This window comes from Podarcis vaucheri (genome assembly GCF_965113315.1).
Source record: "Podarcis vaucheri genome assembly, chromosome: 7".
NCBI classification, from domain to species: Eukaryota; Metazoa; Chordata; class Lepidosauria; order Squamata; family Lacertidae; genus Podarcis; species Podarcis vaucheri.
The window spans coordinates 2,165,682-2,186,551 of record NC_138765.1 but is presented as its reverse complement, the minus strand read 5'-3'; the positions used below and the strand labels follow the sequence as shown (position 1 = coordinate 2,186,551).

At 50.1% G+C, this 20,870-nt stretch overlaps 2 protein-coding genes and 1 long non-coding RNA gene across 3 annotated transcripts in view; 2 read left to right on the top strand and 1 right to left on the bottom strand.

The window, feature by feature from the left end:
* LOC309536733 (uncharacterized protein) overlaps nucleotides 1-20,870 on the top strand; it is a 105,305-nt gene that overhangs the window by 34,496 nt on the left and 49,939 nt on the right. The gene's annotated exons all lie outside the window — the stretch shown is intronic.
* LOC309537018 overlaps nucleotides 1-20,870 on the bottom strand; it is a 95,019-nt gene that overhangs the window by 36,705 nt on the left and 37,444 nt on the right. The window lies entirely within an intron of this gene.
* LOC309537565 (uncharacterized protein) overlaps nucleotides 1-20,870 on the top strand; it is a gene marked incomplete at its 5' end in the record, with an annotated part of 50,499 nt that overhangs the window by 5,681 nt on the left and 23,948 nt on the right. The window lies entirely within an intron of this gene.

The following is a 20,870-nucleotide window of genomic DNA, read 5'->3' as shown; positions in this document are numbered from 1 at the left end:
TTATGAAAAGTAAAAAATTTTACGAAACCTAATCAGAATCATTTATCTCATTGCCTAAACGCTTATATTTTGCAACATAAATTCCTCTCATCATCCCTGTGGCGGGTCGTGGTTTGTACCACCACGTAGTACATTGGGCAAAGAGGGCAGGCATTGAATGCAGCAGCACAACACACTGAATCCTACAACAAGGAAAATTCCAATTAGCAAAAGTTTTCTTAACCATGCTCTATTAGGTAACCAAGAAGACAACCATTCCCATGGATCAAAACCTTCGGGTGGATTCAAAGGATTATGGGCTATCATTTGTTCCATATAATCAATAGTAGCAGAAATATGAGAATGAATCAAGGCACAAACTCCACCTTTGGAGGCAAGGATTACATCTAAGGCATAACGATTTTGAAGAGCTACATCTCTTATTACTGACATTTCTTTGTTAATTGTTTTTAAGGCCAAGATGGTAGAATTAAACAAAGCCTCGGTCCAGTTTGCCAATCTATGCAGATCACGGTAATTCATGGGTACACCTAAAGAGGGCATAAGGGACCTAGAGATGGCTGTCCCTATATATTGAGAAAGAGGTGATTGTACTTCCCTTCTGTTACGCAAATGGACCGCTGGGAGCTTGTCCATTTTATACACCAGGGGTATGACTACTCCTAAAGTGCAAGTTCCAGAAAAAGCAAAGGGGATTTCTTTGTAGGCTCGTGTGCCACAGAATAACCATAAATCAGATTGAAGGAAACATGTAGATTTGCTGCTCTTCTTCATCCAATCCAACCAAACATAAAAATCTCTACACGCAGCGTGTTGTTCATAAGTCATGTTGGTCGTGACATTATTAACTAAAACTCTTGGCCTGCCACTCATAGCGGTAACATTAAGAAAACAAGAAGATCCATTAACATTCTCATAGGTCCAATTACAATATGGATAATAACCTAAAAATTTACTACTATTATGACTGAAACAAAAACAATGAGACGCTACTTCTACAAGCAACAAAAACACAGGGGGTGAACTTGTACGATTATCCTTCATATTATTACTAATCTTATATGAAGCATTTACTGGAATACCATGCAATAATATGCCAGACCTCTTTGATTGAGGAGGTATATGCATACACACCCAACATTCAGAAAGGTTAAGTATAGAAGCAAAATGATTTATGTCCCTAACATAGGTATTATTATTCCAAATCTGATGATAAGGTTCAGGCTTCCGGGCCTTCTGCAAAGGAGCAGCACGACGAAGGCGGCGCTTCACAGTGTCCACAGAGGGGCTCCATCCGTGTGAAGTAGAATTGTGTGGCCAATCGGGATGATGCCATACTGGTTGCTTGGGGGGGCAATAAGGATGAGAATGGTAAATCACTCCAATGGCCGCTTCCGAGCAACCTGCATGATATTTCGTGGCTCGATTATTGGCATGTAAAAACCATAATCCAGAAGAAGCCACACAACCATTTTTGCAGACACAGGAGCCCATTTGCTGTAAATAGGCCTCATTTACTGCTCCTTGTACTGTCGAGCCAAAAGTCCAAACCCAACGAAACGTGATGGCGCAGATGGGATGACCGCTATTGGGGGGCAAAACCCAAGCGATGCTAGTCCGGCGAGGGCATCCTTCAAAGCCAGGCTCATTTCCCAAACAAGAGGCGGCAAAACTATAATGGTAATTGGTGGTTACGGTGGCTTCCCAGGGGGAAGGGGGGGCCAATGCGGTAGGGACGAAGATGGCCTTTCAACGTGCTGGGAAACACTGGAACAGCTGTGGAAGGTGACTCTATCCAGGACGCATCAATGTGGCGATGTCTTCAACTGCAATGTGGGTTGAGGTCAGGTGGGAGGTCATCACTGGCAGATAGCGTAAAATACAGTTTCAAGGCGCTGGTGCCTCCTTGGGCGAAGACGAGGCAACAGAAGAGCGCCAAGGTCGAACGCACCAGGCTGGAACCCATCGTGTTTCTCCGTCCACGTCAATGGCAGCAAATCCGTGACCCCAGGAAATCAAAGAAGTTGGACCCTTCCACTGCGGATCTGGAAGCAACCTGTAAGACACTAAAGGGCGCTGCAACACTTCTTCCTTCCTAAAGTGAAGTTCAGCAGGTGTAAAATTCCTATTATGAGGGTACAACAGATGATTTAAGGTAAACAACACTTGATGTACAATATTAGGTATTTCAGAAACAGTAGCCGAGCGGCCTCCCAATTGCTTGTTGAGAAGGGTCTTAAAAGTCAAGTGGGCACGCTCAACGATTGCTTGTCCTGTAGAATTAAAAGGGATACCATGAATCAACCTTATATCCCACAGAGAGCAAAATGTGGAAAAGGCCTGAGAAACATATGCAGGACCATTAGCAGTTTTTAAAGTATGGGGTTTTCCCATAACAGCAAAACAACGCGTCAAATGTTGAATAACATGACGAGTGGTCTCTCCTTTTAGGGGAGTGGCCCAAATAAAGCCAGAGGCAGTGTCCACAGTGAGATGTACTTTAGAAAATGGAGCCAAAGATGGTGTGTGGGTGACATCCATTTGCCAAATTGCCAGGGGATGCAGACCTCTAGGGTTGACTGCATCATAAGGGATGACTGTGGGTGATTTAGAGCACACAGCGCACTGTGACACAATGTCTCGAGCTTGAGAAATAGGTAATGAAAAGGATTTAGCTAACACCTTAGCATTTTGATGAAATGCTGAATGACTCTCAAATGGGTCAGAAAATAAAGAAAAGATGCCATCCTTCAAAACTTGATCTGCCCGGTCATTGTTGTTGTTGTTGTTTAGTCGTTCAGTCGTGTCCGACTCTTTGTGACCCCATGGACCAGAGTACGCCAGGCACCTCTGTCCTCCACTGCCTCCCGCAGTTTGATCAAGCTCATGCTGGTAGCTTCAAGAACACCATCCAACCATCTCATTCTCTGTCGTCCCCTTCTTCTTGTGCCCTCCATCTTTCTCAACATCAGGGTCTTTTCCAGGGAGTCTTCTCTTCTCATGAGGTGGCCAAAGTATTGGAGCCTCAGCTTCACGATCTGTCCTTCCAGTGAGCGCTCAGGGCTGATTTCCTTCCGAATGGAGAGGTTTGATCTTCTTGCAGTCCATGGGACTCTCAAGAGTCTCCTCCAGCACCAGAATTCAAAAGCATCAATTTTTCGGCGATCAGCCTTCTTTATGGTCCAGCTCTCACTTCCATACATCACTACTGGGAAAACCATGGCTTTTACTATACGGACCTTTGTTGGCAAGGTGATGTCTCTGCTTTTTAAGATGTTGTCTAGGTTTGCCATCGCCTTTCTCCCAAGGAGCAGGCGTCTTTTAATTTCGTGACTGCTGTCACCATCTGCACTGATCATGGAGCCCAAGAAAGTAAAATCTCTCACTGCCTCCATTTCTTCCCCTTCTATTTGCCAGGAGGTGATGGGCCCAGTGGCCATGATCTTAGTTTTTTTGATGTTGAGCTTCAGACCATATTTTGTGCTCTCCTCTTTCACCGTCATTAAAAGGTTCTTTAATTCCTCTTCACTTTCTGCCATCAAGGTTGTGTCATCTGCATATCTGAGGTTGTTGATATTTCTTCCGGCAATCTTAATTCCGGCTTGGGATTCATCCAGCCCAACCTTTCGCATGATGAATTCTGCATATAAGTTAAATAAGCAGGGAGACAATATACAGCCTTGCCGTACTCCTTTCCCAATTTGGAACCAATCAGTTGTTCCATATCCAGTTCTAACTGTAGCTTCTTGTCCCACATAGAGATTTCTCAGGAGACAGATGAGGTGATCAGGCACTCCCATTTCTTTAAGAACTTGCCATAGTTTGCTGTGGTCAACACAGTCAAAGGCTTTTGCATGCGCTGGATAATGGAGAAAGCTAGAGAGTTCCAGAAGGACATCTACTTCTGCTTCATTGACTATGCAAAAGCCCGGTCATTACCTTCTGCCAAATAGCCAGGGTGACCAATATGTGATCTAAGATGTGCTGACAAATTCTGGCTTGTACCAAGCCCTGCAAAGTGGAGAACAATGTAAACAAATTATCATCAATAGCAGGAGTAATATACGACAGCGGTAACACATTCAACAGATTATATACATACTGAGTATCCACAATGAGATTGAAAGGGATATCAGCAAACTGTTGGAAAGCTAAAATTACAGCTGCCAACTCAGCACGTTGTGCTGAGGACTGCCCAAGAGTGTACAAACTTTTCCAATCCCCCTCCTCTTCCCACACCACCACCCCTCTGGACTTGGTGCCATCGGTAAAGACAGTGAGGGCGGAGGGCAAGGGCAAGGGGGATAAAGCAGTTTGGAGGACATATAAGGAAAGATAGACGAGGGTCTCTGGGAGGATTGTGAACAATTTTTCCCAAAAAATCAGCAAAAGTTATTTGAGTACAAACGGCTGTCATCATCAAATGCATAAATTCTTCCTGAGAGAAGGGTAGATAAACTGATAATAAGTCCAGTCCGGAGAGAGCCAGGGCTCGATGTCTGCCCCTGGCAACAAGATCCATGACGCTATTGGGTGTAGCATATACATTACGCGGGGGAGTATGAGGCAAATGAAGCCATTCCACAATAGACACAGTCCCAGGCTTCCGGCCAGTGGTGTACAATATGGCCGTTGGAAGGAGTGGGGTGGCAAACACTGCAAGTGATAACTGTGCCATGGAAAGAGAAGGGATCCTGTCCACCATACATCTGCGGAGATGGTTGTTCACGGTTGTTAGAGCCTCTTCCATTGCAGGGGTAACTGTGACCTTGTCTGCTGGATCCTTATGTCCTTTAAGGGCAGAAAATAGTGGAGACAGAGTGGAGGTGGGCAGATCCAAGTAACTCTTTATCCAATTCAGCTGTCCAAGAAATTGTTGTAAACCCACCAATTTAAGATGATCAGGGAACTGTAGTTAAGGCGCAACTGGAATGGCAGCAGCTGCAGTCAACTTGTGTCCTAAATACATAATAGGCAGTGTCCGCTGAATTTTTTTCTTTAGCTACTGTCAGCCCTGCCTTCATCATAGCATGGGTTAAATCCTTGAGAAGCTCGTCAGAGACATGCAGTGCTGAGAGCAAAATATCATCCATGTAATGATAGCAAATGACTGCTGGGTGGCACTCGCGGAACGGCTGAAGTGCCTTGTCCACAAAATATTGGCACAAAGTTGGAGAGTTCCGCATTCCTTGAGGTAAGACAACCCATTGAAAGCGTTGAGTGGGTTGAGAATTATTTAGGACAGGTAATGTGAAAGCAAACCGTTGTCTGTCCTGTGACGCCAAAGGGATAGAAAAAAACAATCCTTGAGATTGATGACTGCAAGCTGATGGTCTTGTGTCAACATATTAGGATTCGGAATGCCAGGTAGTAAGGTCCCCATTGGTTGCATTTGCTCATTGACCTTTTGGAGATCCTGAAGGAAGCGCCATTTGCCAGAGGCCTTCTTGATGACAAAAACGGGTGTATTCTACGGGCTGGTAGAAGGTTCGATGTGCCCCAGTTCGAGTTCTGCAATTAGCTGGGCCACCACTGCAAGCTTTTCTTTAGGCAAGGGGGTGTCAGTCATCCAACAAAGAGAAAGCGCAGTCCGGGGCATGGCAGGGGCGGTCCTCGGCATAAATTTGTAGAAATGGTGGTATCCGCTGTGGCAAGCAAATCTCTCCCCCAAAGGGAGACAGGGATGTCCAGAACCAGTGGTAAGATGGTCATCTCAAAACCTTGTGAGCCTTGGATCAAAATAGGGTTCCTGCTGCGGCGGGCCGAGGCGGAGCCTCCAACGCCAACAACAGTAGAAGCTGGTTCGGTGGGCCAAGCAGGGGGCCAATCCTTGGAGGCGATCACGGAGCAATCAGCGCCGGTATCCAGAATGCCGTCAATCGTGCGGCCCCCAAGGGTCATCTGGATCTTTGGTCGCTCCTCCATGACTGAAAAGGTAGCGGAAACGAGAGGGTCATGGTTCTGGGCTGACCCCAGGACGCATATGATTTTTGCTACAGGAGAGCCAGATCGCAGATGCACCGGGCGATCAGAGAATACAGTCACATAGGGGTCATTTTGTTGTAACCCATGCAAAACATCTGGAACAAGGTGGACCCCTTGCCGCAGCACTGGTTGGCGGAGCAGCACTGGTTGGCCCAGTGGAAACCCTTCTTGCAAATGGAGCACTTTGTGCTAGGGCAACATTGCTGTGTGGTGGATCTGCACTGCGCATGAAAATGGCCCACATTGCCACATCCAAAACAGGTTTTATCCTTGGCAGGATTCTGGGACACGGTGGAGGACAAAGCCGTGGCTAGCAGGCGAGCTTTATGTGTCTCAGTCCCCACCGATTGGCAGGCTTTAAGCATATCTGCAATGGCTATATTGGGAGTTGTCATCAAAGGGCGCAGCACTTGCTTACAGTCCTCATTGGCATTATCAAACGCAAGCTGGCGGACAATCACTTCTTGGGCTGCCACGTCCTGAATTTGCCGCTTAAGGGTGTTATACAAGAGATCGACAAATTGTCCATAAGGCTCTGTAGGGCCCTGTCTGACGCTGCCCCAACGGCCACCGCGCTCGTTTTTGTCATCAGGAACCGAGGACAAAGCCTCTTGGGCGGTGGTGGCTGCCCAATACATAGGATCAAGGGCCAACTGTTGGGCAATAGTAAGAAAATTGCCCCCACCCGTTAACCCATCAAGAACATCAGTTTGGGTCAACATAACGGGCTCGGGGTGCAGCGCCAGCGGCGGCAATCGCGGCTTGGTGAGCAGCCTGCGCAGCGTTGTTGAGATTATTGCGAATACCGTCAATGCGACGTTGACAAGCCCAGTGCCAGGCTTGTACAAACAAAATCATTTGATGAGGCTGCATTACTGTGCGGGCCAACAACTTAATGTCCTCTGGGATTAGATCTTGTTGGAAAAGGGTACCGAAAAGTCCCAGGGTATAAGGGGAATGCAAGCCATTGTCCCGGACAGAGGAATACAGTTCCTTTATAAATCTCAAATTGAACTGTTCGTGCCGAGGTGGCCCACCTGCCGGAGTGGCAGGTACAAGGACAGGAAAAAGATTTGGGGTAACAGAATCAAAAGCCAGCAACGGAGCAGCGGCACGGAGAGATTCTTGAAGAGGAGTGGTAGTGGGTGGTGTAGAAAGCGAAGGAGGTGGAGGAGGTGGTGGTGGGACAGGAGGAGCCGAAGGAGAGAGATCCGACGGTTTAGGAGGTACATAAACTGGTGGTTCCGAAGAAGGCAACGTGGGATGCAAAGACGAAGGAAGAGCCGGGAAGATAGGTAAAACAGCCGATGTGGCAGCTAGGAGGATATTTGCAGGAGTTAAGCTGGACATAGCTTTGTAGACTTTACACCAGGCATGCAAAACTTTGACATCAATTTGAGGGTGGTTGTGGAAAAAATGTCCTATCTTTTCCCAGTCTTTTAGGTCCCAAGTGCCATCCTGGGGGTATCAGGGGCAGTGAGTGTCCAGAGCCTCTATAAGTGCCTTAAGATCGGCATCCAGAACAACAAGGTTGTTACTGGCCAGGAGAAATTTAAGTTCATCAAAAAATTTCTTCTGCGGTGCAGAAAGAGATTCCCCCATGATAGCAAGAGAAGCGAAAAAGAAAAAAAAGAGAGGGAGCACTCACCAGGATCCACAGAGGATGACAGGCGCCTGAAACCCTTGCCGGGCGAGGTGAGTGCTGAGAGGTTTGTAGCGTTGCGAAGTCCGGAATCAAACACACGGGGCACCAAATGACAAGAACCTGCTCGTCATCAGTAATAATCAGTCTCACGCCAAGATGGATTGAGGGAATCTAACAGCCTCAGGAGCTGCTGTAGCCCAACATTTATTTTGTACCGTAAAAAAACATTCTCTCTAAGGAAAAAATAGAACATTGTATCAGCTGGCAGATAAAGACAATACCATACATGGGTATCATGCCACCATCAGGCTATGCTACGTGGACCAATCATTGAGATCGCATGAGCTGTTCACGCGCTGTTCATACTCCAAGCAACGCTTCTTGCTTGAACCCTGCAATAAACTTTCGCCCATGCGCTTATGCATAAGCAACCATTTCCCTACAGGCCCGGTCTTATTCAACATCTTTATCAACAACTTGGATGATGGACTCAAGGGCATCCTGATCAAATTTGCAGATGACAGGAAACTGGGAGAGGTGGCTAACACCCCAGAGGACAGGATCACACTTCAAAACGACCTTGACAGATTAGAGAACTGAGCCAAAACAAACAAGATGAACTTTAACAGGGAGAAATGTAAAGTATTGCACTTGGGCAAAAAAAATGAGAGGCACAAATACAAGATGGGGGACACCTGGCTTGAGAGCAGTACATGTGAAAAGGATCTAGGAGTCTTGGTTGACCACAAACTTGACATGAGCCAACAGTGTGATGCGGCAGCTAAAAAAGCCAATGCAATTCTGGGCTGCATCAATAGGAGTATAGCATCTAGATCAAGGGAAGTAATAGTGCCACTGTATTCTGCTCTGGTCAGACCTCACCTGGAGTACTGTGTCCAGTTCTGGGCACCACAGTTCAAGAAGGACACTGACCAACTGGAACATGTCCAGAGGAGGGCAACCAAAATGGTCAAAGGCCTGGAAACGATGCCTTATGAGGAACGGCTAAGGGAGCTGGGCATGTTTAGCCTGGAGAAGAGGAGGTTAAGGGTTTTGGGATACTGCCAGGGAGATAAAGTCCATTATGGCCCCCAAGCCGGCTGCCGGACGATCCATCGATCTCCCGTAGTCACGCAGTATCAGCTATTAGTGACATGAGCTCCAGAAATAGCCCAACATCTAGAGCCGATGCACACTCTCTATCAGCAGATAATGCACAGCCAAAGTTGCACTCAGGAGAGCATTATTTACAAGTTTTATTCAGCGTTGATCAGAACAAAGAAAACCATGACTGCCTGCTTCAGTGTCTACGACACAGAGAGAAACGAAAGCAAAGACACAACAGAAACATCCTGTGAAACAGGAAATACGCAGGCTGTGACACAAACATCCTGCTCCCTTTTAAGGTGAAACGGAAATATCCTAACAAAGGGGTGATATGGTAGCCATGTTCAAATATATAAAAGGATGTCATATAGAGGGGGGAGAAAGGTTGTTTTCTGCTGCTCCAGAGAAGCGGACACGGAGCAATGGATCCAAACTAAAAGAAAGAAGATTCCACCTAAACATTAGGAAGAACTTCCTGACAGTAAGAGCTGTTCGACAGTGGAATATGCTGCCAAGGAGTGTGGTGGCGTCTCCGTTCTTTGGAGGTCTTTAAGCAGAGGCTTGACAACCATATGTCAGGAGTGCTCTGATGGTGTTTCCTGCTTGGCAGGGGGTTGGACTCGATGGCCCTTGTGGTCTATTCCAACTCAAGGATTCTAGGATTCTATAAGTTCCTTTCTCTTTGAAGGATAATATTTTATGGCGGCCAAGAGGGCCAAAATGGAGCCCGGCACACTTTCGCTGCGCCTGCAAGCTGTCTGCGCCGATCCAAACGTCCTCCTGCCTCTTTGGCCGGTTTAGCAGAGCGAACACAGCGGTCAGAAGCAATTGTATTTCTTCTACTCTGAGCCACTTAAAGAGAATTGGATTCCTGCAAGACAACCACTCTTATCTGGACGTCTAAATTGCTATGTCCTCTTGGACACATTCTTTTTTTCTTTTTTATGGTTCCTCTCTTAAAGTAATTATTTGGTTCATTTGTTTAATTGAAATCTTAATTTGAGAAATTGGATTTTATGTTAAACAGCTTATGTGTGTTGGGGATCAGGCTGGAAGGAAGAGGGAGGGCTGCAAAAATGCAGGAAACAGGATCTCTTGGGAAAGAGTTATTCTGTGACCTTGACAAACTGATAAGGTGCTGCTGGAAAATAGGCTGCTTTGAGAACAAGGGAGAGGGAGATTTTGACTATGGCAGTTCAAAAACAGTTAACACCAGGCCTGTGTTAAATTTGGAGAAGCTATTAGCCCGAATTGATAAAAATCATTAAATGGTGACAAATTTGACCACTAAAGTAGAGACACTGACAAAGAAAACAGAAGCACTAGATATCTCATGAAAGGAAGGGAGGAGAAGTCTGAAAACATGGAAAAGAAGACAAAAAATGGAAATCAGAACAGGAGACGGTTAGGATTGATGTGGACGGTTTGGGTGGAAGATAAGAGGCAACTGCGGGCACTTTGGCGGTTCTTGAGATGAGACAGAAAGCCCAGCCTCTGAGACGGAGAGGAGGGAGGAGAGCAGGATTTTAGCAAAGGGTTGAGCGGAGTGGCTGGGAGTGGAAGAGGAATTCATGGAGGAGGCACCACTCTCCTCACAGCCGGGGGGTGGCTTTTGGGTAGAAAACCAATGTGAATAAATCCCCTCAGTGAAACCCCCAGGCCGGTCTTCCGGTCTCCCTCTCCGTGTGCCCCCACCCTGCCCCAATCAAATTCCCAGCCAGCAGCTGCCCTCCAGGCCTTCCTCCGCCCATCTTGGGGCCTCAAGGCATGCGGGCAAGATTTGGTGGGGGGCCAGGCTGGGCTCAGAGGTCTGTTTTCCTCTCCTTGCACTGGGAAGCTTGTCTACTAACTAATGGATAAAGAGTTGTTTGGAAGACTAAGCCCTCTCAACCCCCCACCCTGTCTTAAGGAAAACCCGCAGGAGGAGCGGGTAAGGGAGGCAGAACTAGGAAGTCCAGAAGTGACCGAGGCCGAGCAGCCACAGGAACCAGAACCACGACCGAGTGGACCAGCGGCGTCCAACCCTACGACCCCGTCACAGCCGGTAGCCCTGGAACAAGAGCCAGAACCAGGAACCCCAACCGAGAGACACCCAAGACCACAAGGCATACATAGGTGACCGGCATACCTCAACGACTACGAACGCTAACCTTCTGGGCGCAACGGGAATGTAGAGGGGAGGGGGGTTATGTACTAAGCTTGGATTCTTGAACAATAGACAAGTAGAATCCTAGAATGCAACAACTGATTGGCCTGCAGGAAAAGACCAATCAGGCTCCAGGAGGGAAGCAGAATCAGCCAGTCAGATGGGACTAATTGTGTAAATAATGTAGATTAAAGCCTGAGGTTGGGGGGGGGTGCAATTAAATCACTGCTTTACAAGATTCAATAACGAGCATGAAATCACTACAGGACTCCTGAGTAGATTTCAGAGAATCTAATGCATCTTTGGTTGGGATTGTCCAGCAAGGAGATTGGAGATGGTTGCCAGTCAAAGGGTAGTTTAAGACACAGGGGGGGGGAGAGACCTCCTTGTGAAAGGGGGGGCAGTTTTGGGAGACATTCCAGCCGTGGCATTGGCAGCCAGATGAGGAATCCTGGAAGAGGACACTCCAGCCTCATCTAGTCCAACCCCTGCAATTTAGGAACCCCGGTTCTTAGTCCCACCAGCTCCCTTGAACTGGGCAACTCAGATGCCTGGAGCAGCGCCCCATTGGAGAGCAGCCTTGGGTCGCCTCTGGAGCTGGCCGGACCTTTTGGACGGCTGTTTCCATTCCCCCTGCCTTCTGCTGGCAGGCCCGGTTGGGAGTTGTAGTCCAAAGCTTATTGAGGGTGCCTGGTCCTGGAGGTGGTTTTCAAGTTGGAACTATGTTTTGACCCTTTGCCAAAAGAAGATGCCACAAAGTGTGTGTCGGGAGGGTGTCTTTTCAGTGCCAGGATACAAGGTGCTCTCTTGACCTGGGAGCCCAATTCCTCTCCCCCACCCCTAGAAAAGGGGGTCTTCCCCTCATCCTCTCCTTGCAGGACCCCCTTTTCCTTCCTCTTTGCTCAGAGAGTCGGAACCAAAACTAAGAATTTGACAAGAATGTATAACTTGCTGTTGAAATGGAATACTCAGGATGAAACGGTGAAATCTGCAATGATTAAATTGGCACAAGGTGTTGGACATAATATTATGTTTGCTGACTGGGAACAGTTATGGACCACAGGTATGAAGTTTACGGCATGTAATTCCCTAAGAGAGAATATTATGAAAATGATATACAGGTGGTACATGATCCCAGTCAAGCTTGCAAAAATCTATCTGTCAGAGCTGCTACCAGGTCCCAGCTCACATAGGACCACGCCACACAGCGTCCACTTTAAAAGAGTCTTTATTGAGTTACAGGATTCATTTCCGAACTGCAGCGTGCAGCTCTACACCTTCTGCCCTAGGTCGGCGAAGACCCATCTGAGTCCCCGCCTCTTGCACACCAGCTTAATACCCTAGCCTTGCTCCACCTCCTTCGCCTCTCCCTACGTCTCTGGGTCCTTCTGCCCCCCTGGGACTCCTCCCTTCTACTCTCCTCTGACGCTGACCCCCCTGATCCTTCCGCTTCCTTTCGGCGGGCTTTGGGACCTGGCTCACTCTCCGGGCTGCTTACTGCTCCAGCTTCCGCTGCATTTGAACTTGGCGCGCGCGCCCAACTCTCTACTTTCCTCTTGACCGTTGCCTCGCTCTCTGAGGAGGGCGTGACCACCCCTGACTCGTGCCCTCCCTCCTGCTGACGGCCTCCGGAACCCGATGCCTGGCTGCCTTCCTCCCTGCTGCTCTCAGTCTTGAGCGTGGGTCCCGACTTCCAGCTGCTGCTCTCTGAATCTCCTCTGTTCCCTTCCTCCTGGGGTGTCCCCCCGGATCCCCCCCTTGCTCTGCTCACTGGGGCTCCCTTTTGGGAGTCCTCTGACTCACTGCTTAGGCTTGGAGATCTCGGGTCGTCATCATCACTCATTCTCCCTTCGGCTTCCTCCCCCTCGCTCTCTGTTTCCACCCTTCTCTGCGTCTCTGCTTCTGAACCCCTGACATCCATCCCCCCCTCGAAGCCCCCCCTTCCCCCCTCCCCGCTGTCAGGTGTGGGTGCTGGGTGCTCCATCATCATGGGAGGGAATGCTGGATACAGGTCGCTCCCCGTGGGTGGCCGCCAACTGAAGACCTCCGAGTCTTCCCCCTCGCGGTCGTCGACGTTGACTTGTTGCTCTTCCATCTCTGTACCGCCGTGCTCGAACCCGAGGTCCTCCCCGAACACGTCCATGTCAGTCTCTGCGTCGGTCGCTCGACCTGGCATCTCCAGCCACTTCCTGCGCCATTGCTCCTCTGGTCGATCGTCCCACCAATACGAGTTGCCTGATGCCGAACCTGCCGGTGAACCTTCTGGGGAACGGGTGCTCCGTGCGGGTTCCCCTTCTGAGTCGAATCCATGGAACGTGCTGGAAGAAAGTGTGGGTGTGAACAACCAGTCGTCGAAGAAGCTCGCTGGCATGGGTTTGTGTGGGAAGAGGGCATGAAACTCGTCCTTGAGCAGGGGTTCCTCCAAAGCGTAGTCTGGTACCCAGCTATTGGCGCTGGCCCGGGTGCCCTCTCTGGCTAAGAGGTATTCGACTCCCCCTTCCCCCCATCTGGAGTCCAAAATCTCCGTGACCTCGTTGATGTGGTCCTGGTGCTTCACCCCCCGCGTCTCCGTCCGTTCCCGGAGCGGACTTGGCGCCGTCCCTGGCTCCTGGAACCTGTGAGGTGCCTTGTAGGGAGTGAGCACCGACCTGTGGAACACCGGATGCATTCTGGAACCCTCCGGCAGCGCCAGTCGGAAGGCTACCGGGTTGATCTGCGCTTCGACTTGGTACGGACCGATCTGCTTGTGCCCCAACTTCTTCTTGGCAAGTGACCTGGTCGGCACTGCGTGGGCTGCCAACCAGACCCAGTCTCCCACTTGGATCACTTCGCCAACCCGCCTGTGCTTGTCAGCTTGCACCTTGTAGGCGTGCTTAGCTAGCTCCAGCTGCCGTCTGAGTTGATCGTGGACCGCCTGCAGCTCTGACGCGAACGCGTCCGCCGTCTGTGGTTCTCCTTCCCCCACTCTCTCCAGTCCCGGGAAGGTTCTGGGATGCCTCCCATTGTTGGCAAAGAACGGCGTCACTCCTGTGGACACGTGCTTCGTGTTGTTGTAAGCGAACTCGGCTAGCGGCAGGTAATCCACCCACGTCGCAGGCTGTTGATTGGCATAGCATCTCAGGTACTGCTGCATGATGGCATTGACCCTCTCTGCTTGCCCGTTGGTCTGCGGGTGTCTTGCTGATGCCAGATTGACCTTGACATTTAGAAAACCCATCAGCTTCTGCCAGAAAGACGAGATGAACTGGCGTCCGCGGTCGGACAGGATAGACCGTGGCAGGCCATGCACTTTGAACACGTGATCTATGAACAGTTTGGCGGTTTGTTCCGCCGTGGCCACCTTCGCACACGGAATGAAATGTGCCATCTTGGTGAACAAGTCCACCACCACCAGCACAGCTGTCTTGCCTCTCGAGCTGGGTAAATCCGTCACAAAGTCCAGGGCCACCCTCTCCCACGGTTCAAACGGCGTTTGCAGCGGTTCTAACAGTCCCGCCGGTGGTCTGTGTACCGGCTTGGCCCTCTGGCAGGTGTCGCACCTCGCGACGTAGTCCGCGACCTCCCCTCTCAGCCTGGGCCACCAGAAGTCTCTCGCGACTAATTCCATCGTTTTCTCTGTGCCAAAGTGACCGGCCGTGGGTGCGTCGTGCAACTGTTGCAGTACCTTGGCGCGAAGGTCGTCTCCTGGTACATAGACAGCTCCTTTGCGTAGGAGCAAGCCGTCCCGCACCTGGAACTCGTCCGTGGTAGCCGTGCCTCTGAGCAGTTCCGCCATCTTGTCTTGCGCGAATGAGTCGTCCCGCAATGCACGTCGCACCGCATCCAGGTCTACTGTAGCTGAGGCACACGCCCACGCCGTCGGTGCGAAGATGTGCATGGCCGCCGCTGGCGTCACCTCTTCTAGGTATTGCGGTTTTCGGGACAGTGCATCCGCCATGATGTTGGTGTCTCCTGGGACGTACTCTATTCGGAAATTGAAGTCAGCAAAGAACTCCGCCCAACGTATCTGCCTCTGGTTCAGGAACTGAGCCGTGCGCCAGTGCTCCAGATTCTTGTGGTCCGTGCAGACCTGCACCGTGTGCTTGGCGCCGATTAGGAAGTGCCTCCACGCCTTGAAAGCTGCATGAATGGCCAGCAACTCCCTGTCCCAGATGGTGTAGTTCTGCTCCGACTTGCTGAGCTTTCTGGAGTAGAACGCTCCCGGCCGCCACACCCCCTGCGGGTCTCGCTGCAGCAGGACAGCTCCCACGGCTCTGTCTGACGCGTCTGTCTCTACCCTCAACGGTTTACTGGGGTCGATATGCAGCAGTTGCTTCTCCGATGCGAAGAGATGCTTGAGCGCTTGAAAGGACTGTTCCGCCTGCTCCGTCCAGATGAATTTCTTTTTTTTGGAGCTGAGCGTGTCCGTAATTGCTGCCGTCTGCATCGCGAACCCCTTGATAAACTTGCGATAGAAGTTGGCGAAGCCGACAAACCGCTGGACCTCCTTCCGGTTGCGCGGGCTCTTCCAGTCCAATACCGCACGAACCTTGGTGCTGTCCATGGCTATCCCCTTGTCCGACAACTTGTATCCCAGGAAATCCACCTCCGTCGTGTCGAACTGGCACTTCTCCAGCTTGGCGTACAGTCTATGTTGTTGCAACCTGCTGAGCACCTCCCTCACGTCTCGGTCGTGAGCTTGCTGCGAGTCAGAGAAAATCAGGATGTCATCCAGGAAGCAGACGCATGTCTTGTAGAGGAGTCCCTCCAACACGTGATGCATAAAAGCTTGAAAACAGTGAGAGCCATTTTGCAATCCAAAGGGCATAACTCTGTATTCGTAGGTGCCCAGCGGTGTGAACATGGCCGTCTTCCACTCATCGCCCTCCCGCATGCGGATGAGATTGTACGCCCCTCGCAGGTCCAACTTGGTGAACACGCGTCCCTTGCGCACCGTCGCGAGGAGGTCGTCAATCCTGGGCATGGGGTAATCAGACGGTTTGGTCATCTGGTTCAAAAGGCGGTAGTCCACAACGAGTCTTTTTTGGGGCGTGTCTTTCTTTTTCACGAAGAAAACGGGACTGCCCCCCACTGCCTTGGACTCTCTGATGAAGCCACGCTCCAGATTATGCTCGATGAACTGTTTGAGTTCCTGCATTTCATCTTCAGACATGGAGTATAGCCGCCCCTTCGGCAGCGTCGCCCCCGGTAGGAGGTCAATCTTGCAGTCATATGGCCGGTGAGGGGGTAGCTTGTCCGCCTCCTTCTCGCAGAAGACCTCCAAAAAGCTCGCGTATTTGTGGGGGACCGCTTGCAACGTTCCCAACTGCAGTTGTGATTCCTCCTCCTCTCCCTCCCGACGGGGCAGGATGCAGTGTTCTGCGCAATAAGAGGAGCCGAAGATCAGTTGTCTCTGGTACCAAGCCAGTGTCGGACTGTGCCTGTCCAGCCAACTCATGCCCAACACAATGGGCGTGTCCGACAGTTGGGTGACATTAAAACTGATGACTTCCCTGTGGTTGCCAAGGCGCATCACCATCGGTGGCGTCTGCTTCACCACCTGCCCCCCTAGCAACTCTCTGCCATCCACTGTGACGACTTGCAGGGGCAGAGTGGCAGGCAATAGCTGTATAGCGTGCTGCTCCACAAAGCTCTGCGCTATAAAGTCTGCGTTGCTTCCAGAATCCACAGAAAGCGGCACTTCGATAGTGACGCCGTCGGGTAGCTGGAGAGACGCTGTGAGCTGCACTACTGGTTTGGGTGGGAGGGGATCCGTGGGTTGCAATATCGCTGGGGACTGCTTCACAGATGCGTCTGACTGGGCCCCAGTGCCTCCGTCTCCAGCCAGACATCGTCGTTTCCCTGCTGTGGTTCTCCTTGCTGCGTTGCTGCAGTCACCATTGCTGAGGCTGCAGTGTGCTTGTGGAGCCTCCGGGGACACTCCTTCGCCAAATGGCCTGGATCCTCGCAGATGTAACACTTCCTGTTCCCTCTAGGAGGCTTCGCTTTCACTGCTGCCGGTGCTAGGGCTCTGGCTGCTGACTGAGCCCTTGCACCTCCAACCTCCATCGGTTCCCCTCCCCCTCCTGGCGGAGGTGTGGATTGCGCACGCGCTGCTTCCCTCGGAACGAAAGAGAAACTTCTCGCTGCTTCGCGCCCTCCACGTCCTTCATCTCTGCACCATGGACGTTCTTCCAGCCTCACCCCCACAGTCAGCGCCCTTTGGACCACCTCCTGCGTGCTTCGGGGCCTCTCCTCCCTTGCAATTTCATCCTTAACCGCAGAACTTAGACCCTCCCAGAAGAGGTCTCTGACAGGGGGCGAATCCCGATCCCATTCTAAAGCACTGACCAGCGCAAAAAATCGGGCGTGATACTGCCGGACGCTCGCCCTCCCTTGTTTTAGTCCATGAATCTCCCGTCTGGCAAGATCCACATCAATAGTAGACAAAAAACACGCATCCATCGCTTTGATAAAGGCATCTGCATTCTGAAGCGCCGGATCTTTATCCCTCCACAAATTGCGCAGCCAGGCTTTGGCATCCCCATGCAAATGGGACAATATGAACCCCACCTTCTCTTCCTCATCTCTAAAGTCTTTTGCCAGCAGTTGCAGTGCGCACATTACGTCTGCTCTAAAATTAGGGTACTGTTGCAAAGTCCCATCGAAGTGAGCCACAAGCCCTCCTGCTCTCCGTGCCAATCCCACGCCCTCCGGTCTGGGTCCCGGTTGCCCTTGCTTAACAAGCATTTCAAACCTGGCGTGTAGGTCTCTGTAGGCGGCTGTAGTCTCCTCCTCCCGTTTCTTGGAAGCCAATACCTCTGAGGACAACTGGGTCACTGCCTCTTGCAGCGCGGAGATCCTCTGTTCTTCCGTCATCTTGCTAACCTTTGTGAGCTTGCTTACAGACACCCCTCTTCCTCCCCTAGCGGCTTCTGCTCCCGCTGCGAGGTTTCAGGTTTCTGAAGCTTTGTTGAGATGGGTCTTACTGTCAGAGCTGCTACCAGGTCCCAGCTCACATAGGACCACGCCACACAGCGTCCACTTTAAAAGAGTCTTTATTGAGTTACAGGATTCATTTCCGAACTGCAGCGTGCAGCTCTACACCTTCTGCCCTAGGTCGGCGAAGACCCATCTGAGTCCCCGCCTCTTGCACACCAGCTTAATACCCTAGCCTTGCTCCACCTCCTTCGCCTCTCCCTACGTCTCTGGGTCCTTCTGCCCCCCTGGGACTCCTCCCTTCTACTCTCCTCTGACGCTGACCCCCCTGATCCTTCCGCTTCCTTTCGGCGGGCTTTGGGACCTGGCTCACTCTCCGGGCTGCTTACTGCTCCAGCTTCCGCTGCATTTGAACTTGGCGCGCGCGCCCAACTCTCTACTTTCCTCTTGACCGTTGCCTCGCTCTCTGAGGAGGGCGTGACCACCCCTGACTCGTGCCCTCCCTCCTGCTGACGGCCTCCGGAACCCGATGCCTGGCTGCCTTCCTCCCTGCTGCTCTCAGTCTTGAGCGTGGGTCCCGACTTCCAGCTGCTGCTCTCTGAATCTCCTCTGTTCCCTTCCTCCTGGGGTGTCCCCCCGGATCCCCCCCTTGCTCTGCTCACTGGGGCTCCCTTTTGGGAGTCCTCTGACTCACTGCTTAGGCTTGGAGATCTCGGGTCGTCATCATCACTCATTCTCCCTTCGGCTTCCTCCCCCTCGCTCTCTGTTTCCACCCTTCTCTGCGTCTCTGCTTCTGAACCCCTGACACTATCATTTTCCAATAATAAATGCTGGAAATGTAAAGAAACTGAAGGTACATTCTTTCACCTTTGGTGGACGTGCCCAAGGATTAAGGCTTTCTGGGAAATGCTATATAATGAACTGAAAAAGGTATTTAAATATACCTTCCTGAAGAAACCAGAGGCCTTCCTCCTGGGCATAGTCGGCCAATTGGTGCTAAAGAAGGACAGAACTATTTTTATGTATGCTACAACAGCAGCAAGAATACTCATTGCAAAGTATTGGAAGTTACGAGAACTACCCACCTTGGAAGAATGGCAGATGAAGGTGATGGACTATATGGGATTGGCAGAAATGACTGGCAGAATCCGAGACCAGGGGGAAGAAGATTGGAAGAAATTTAAAGACTATCTACAGAAATATTGTAAAATTAATGAATGTTAGAATGATGTTGGATAGAAATTAAGTGGTTTCCAGCTGTAATGCTTTAAGGAATATAAAAAAGGGTTATTAATAGGTAAAAATTTAACGTTATTATTTTTAAGATCAAAGATTAGGATAAATAAAGAGGGTAAGGATTTGCTGAACCAACAGATGGAAGTGGAATACAAAAAAGGGAGGTATGAGGAGGTCCGGGAAACAAGCTAAAGGAAAATAAGTAATGGAAATCTGAGTGTTTTTAACCATTTTTATTTTGTATTTTTGTTATTTTTTTCATTTTTACTGTACTATTTTAAAAAAATCTTAATAAATATCTTATAAAAAAACAGAAAAAGAATCCAGTTAATACAGAACATCAATTAAGAGGCAGAAAACAACAAAGTGTAACAGTTCACCTTTTTCTTTTAGGGTCCAGTGTGCTTTGAAGATGTAACCTTCCATTTCACAGATGTGGACTGGGCATTGCTGGATCCTGACCAGAGAGCCCTCCATAAGGAAGTCATGGAGGAGAATCGGGGGATTTCGGACGCTCTCAGTAAGGCTTAATATTATGCCTACCCCCCTCCAAGATGGCCCCCTTTTGCTCTTGAAGGGCTGGTCTGTCTGCAGGGAACCTTCACAGGGGCAGAAGCAGAGAAAGGGCCTCAGGAAAGCAGCCATGGCTCTGGCCAGATGCACAGGAGGAGGAGGAGGGCTGACCCAAATTATGATCTATTCCTTCAATGCCTCCTTCACGTCATGACTGCACACGAAAGCTCATACCAAGAACTAACTTAGTTGGTCTTTAAGGTGCTACTGGAAGGAATTTTTTTTATGTATGCTACAGCAGCAGCAAGAATTCTCATTGCAAAGCATTGGAAGACACAAGACCTACCCACCTTAGAAGAATGGCAGATGCAACTAATAGACTACATGGAAATGGCGGAAATGACTGGCAGAATCCGAGACCAGGGAGAAGAGCTGGTGGAAGAAGATTGGAGGAAATGTAAAACTTATTTGCAGAAATATTGTAAAATTTTTGAAAGCTGATGGCATTGAAATGAATTGAAGGGGTTCTAGCAACAAGGTAAAATGTAAGATGGGATGGATAATAGATAAACTAATAGGATATGAATTTGCTGAACCAATTTTTAAAAGGGATACAAAAAAGGGAGACGTGAGGAACTCAGGAAAATAAGTTAACTAAAGATGAGAAATCAAGAAAGAGGGAGTTTTTGTTTTCTTTTACCGTATTTTTCGCCCTATAGGACGCACTTTCCCCCCTCCAAAAATGAAGGGGAAATGTGTGTGTGTCCTATGGGGCGAATGCAGGCTTTCGCTGAAGCCTGGAGAGCGAGAGGGGTCGGTGCGCACCGACCCCTCTTGCTCTCCAGGCTTCAGGAAGCTATCCGCAAGCCTTGCAAGCCCGGTGGGAGTTCCCGTGGGCTCACAAGGCTTGCGGGCAGCAGCCTGCAGCCCCCGCGAGTGTCCGCAAGCCTTGCGCGCCTGGCAGGAGGTCCCGCCAGGTGCGCGAGGCTTGAGGCGGCAGCCTGTCACCCCGAAGCACGGGGAGCCCTCGGGGTTGGGTGCCCCGTGCTTCGGGCAGGTGAGCGCAAGGCTTGGGGCGGCAGCCAGGGCTGGGGGGTGGAAATAATTTTTTTAAATTCATTTCCCCCCCCCAAATGAGGTGCGTCCTATGTGCCGGTGTGCCCTATAGGACGAAAAATATGGTATATGTGTTTTTTCTTTTTCTTTCTTTGTGTTTAATTTCTGTATGTTTGTATTTTGTAATTTTGTATTTTTTTGTCTTTGTATTTTTCTAAACTTTTCTATTGATAAAACCTAATAAAATATTATTTAAAAAAAAGA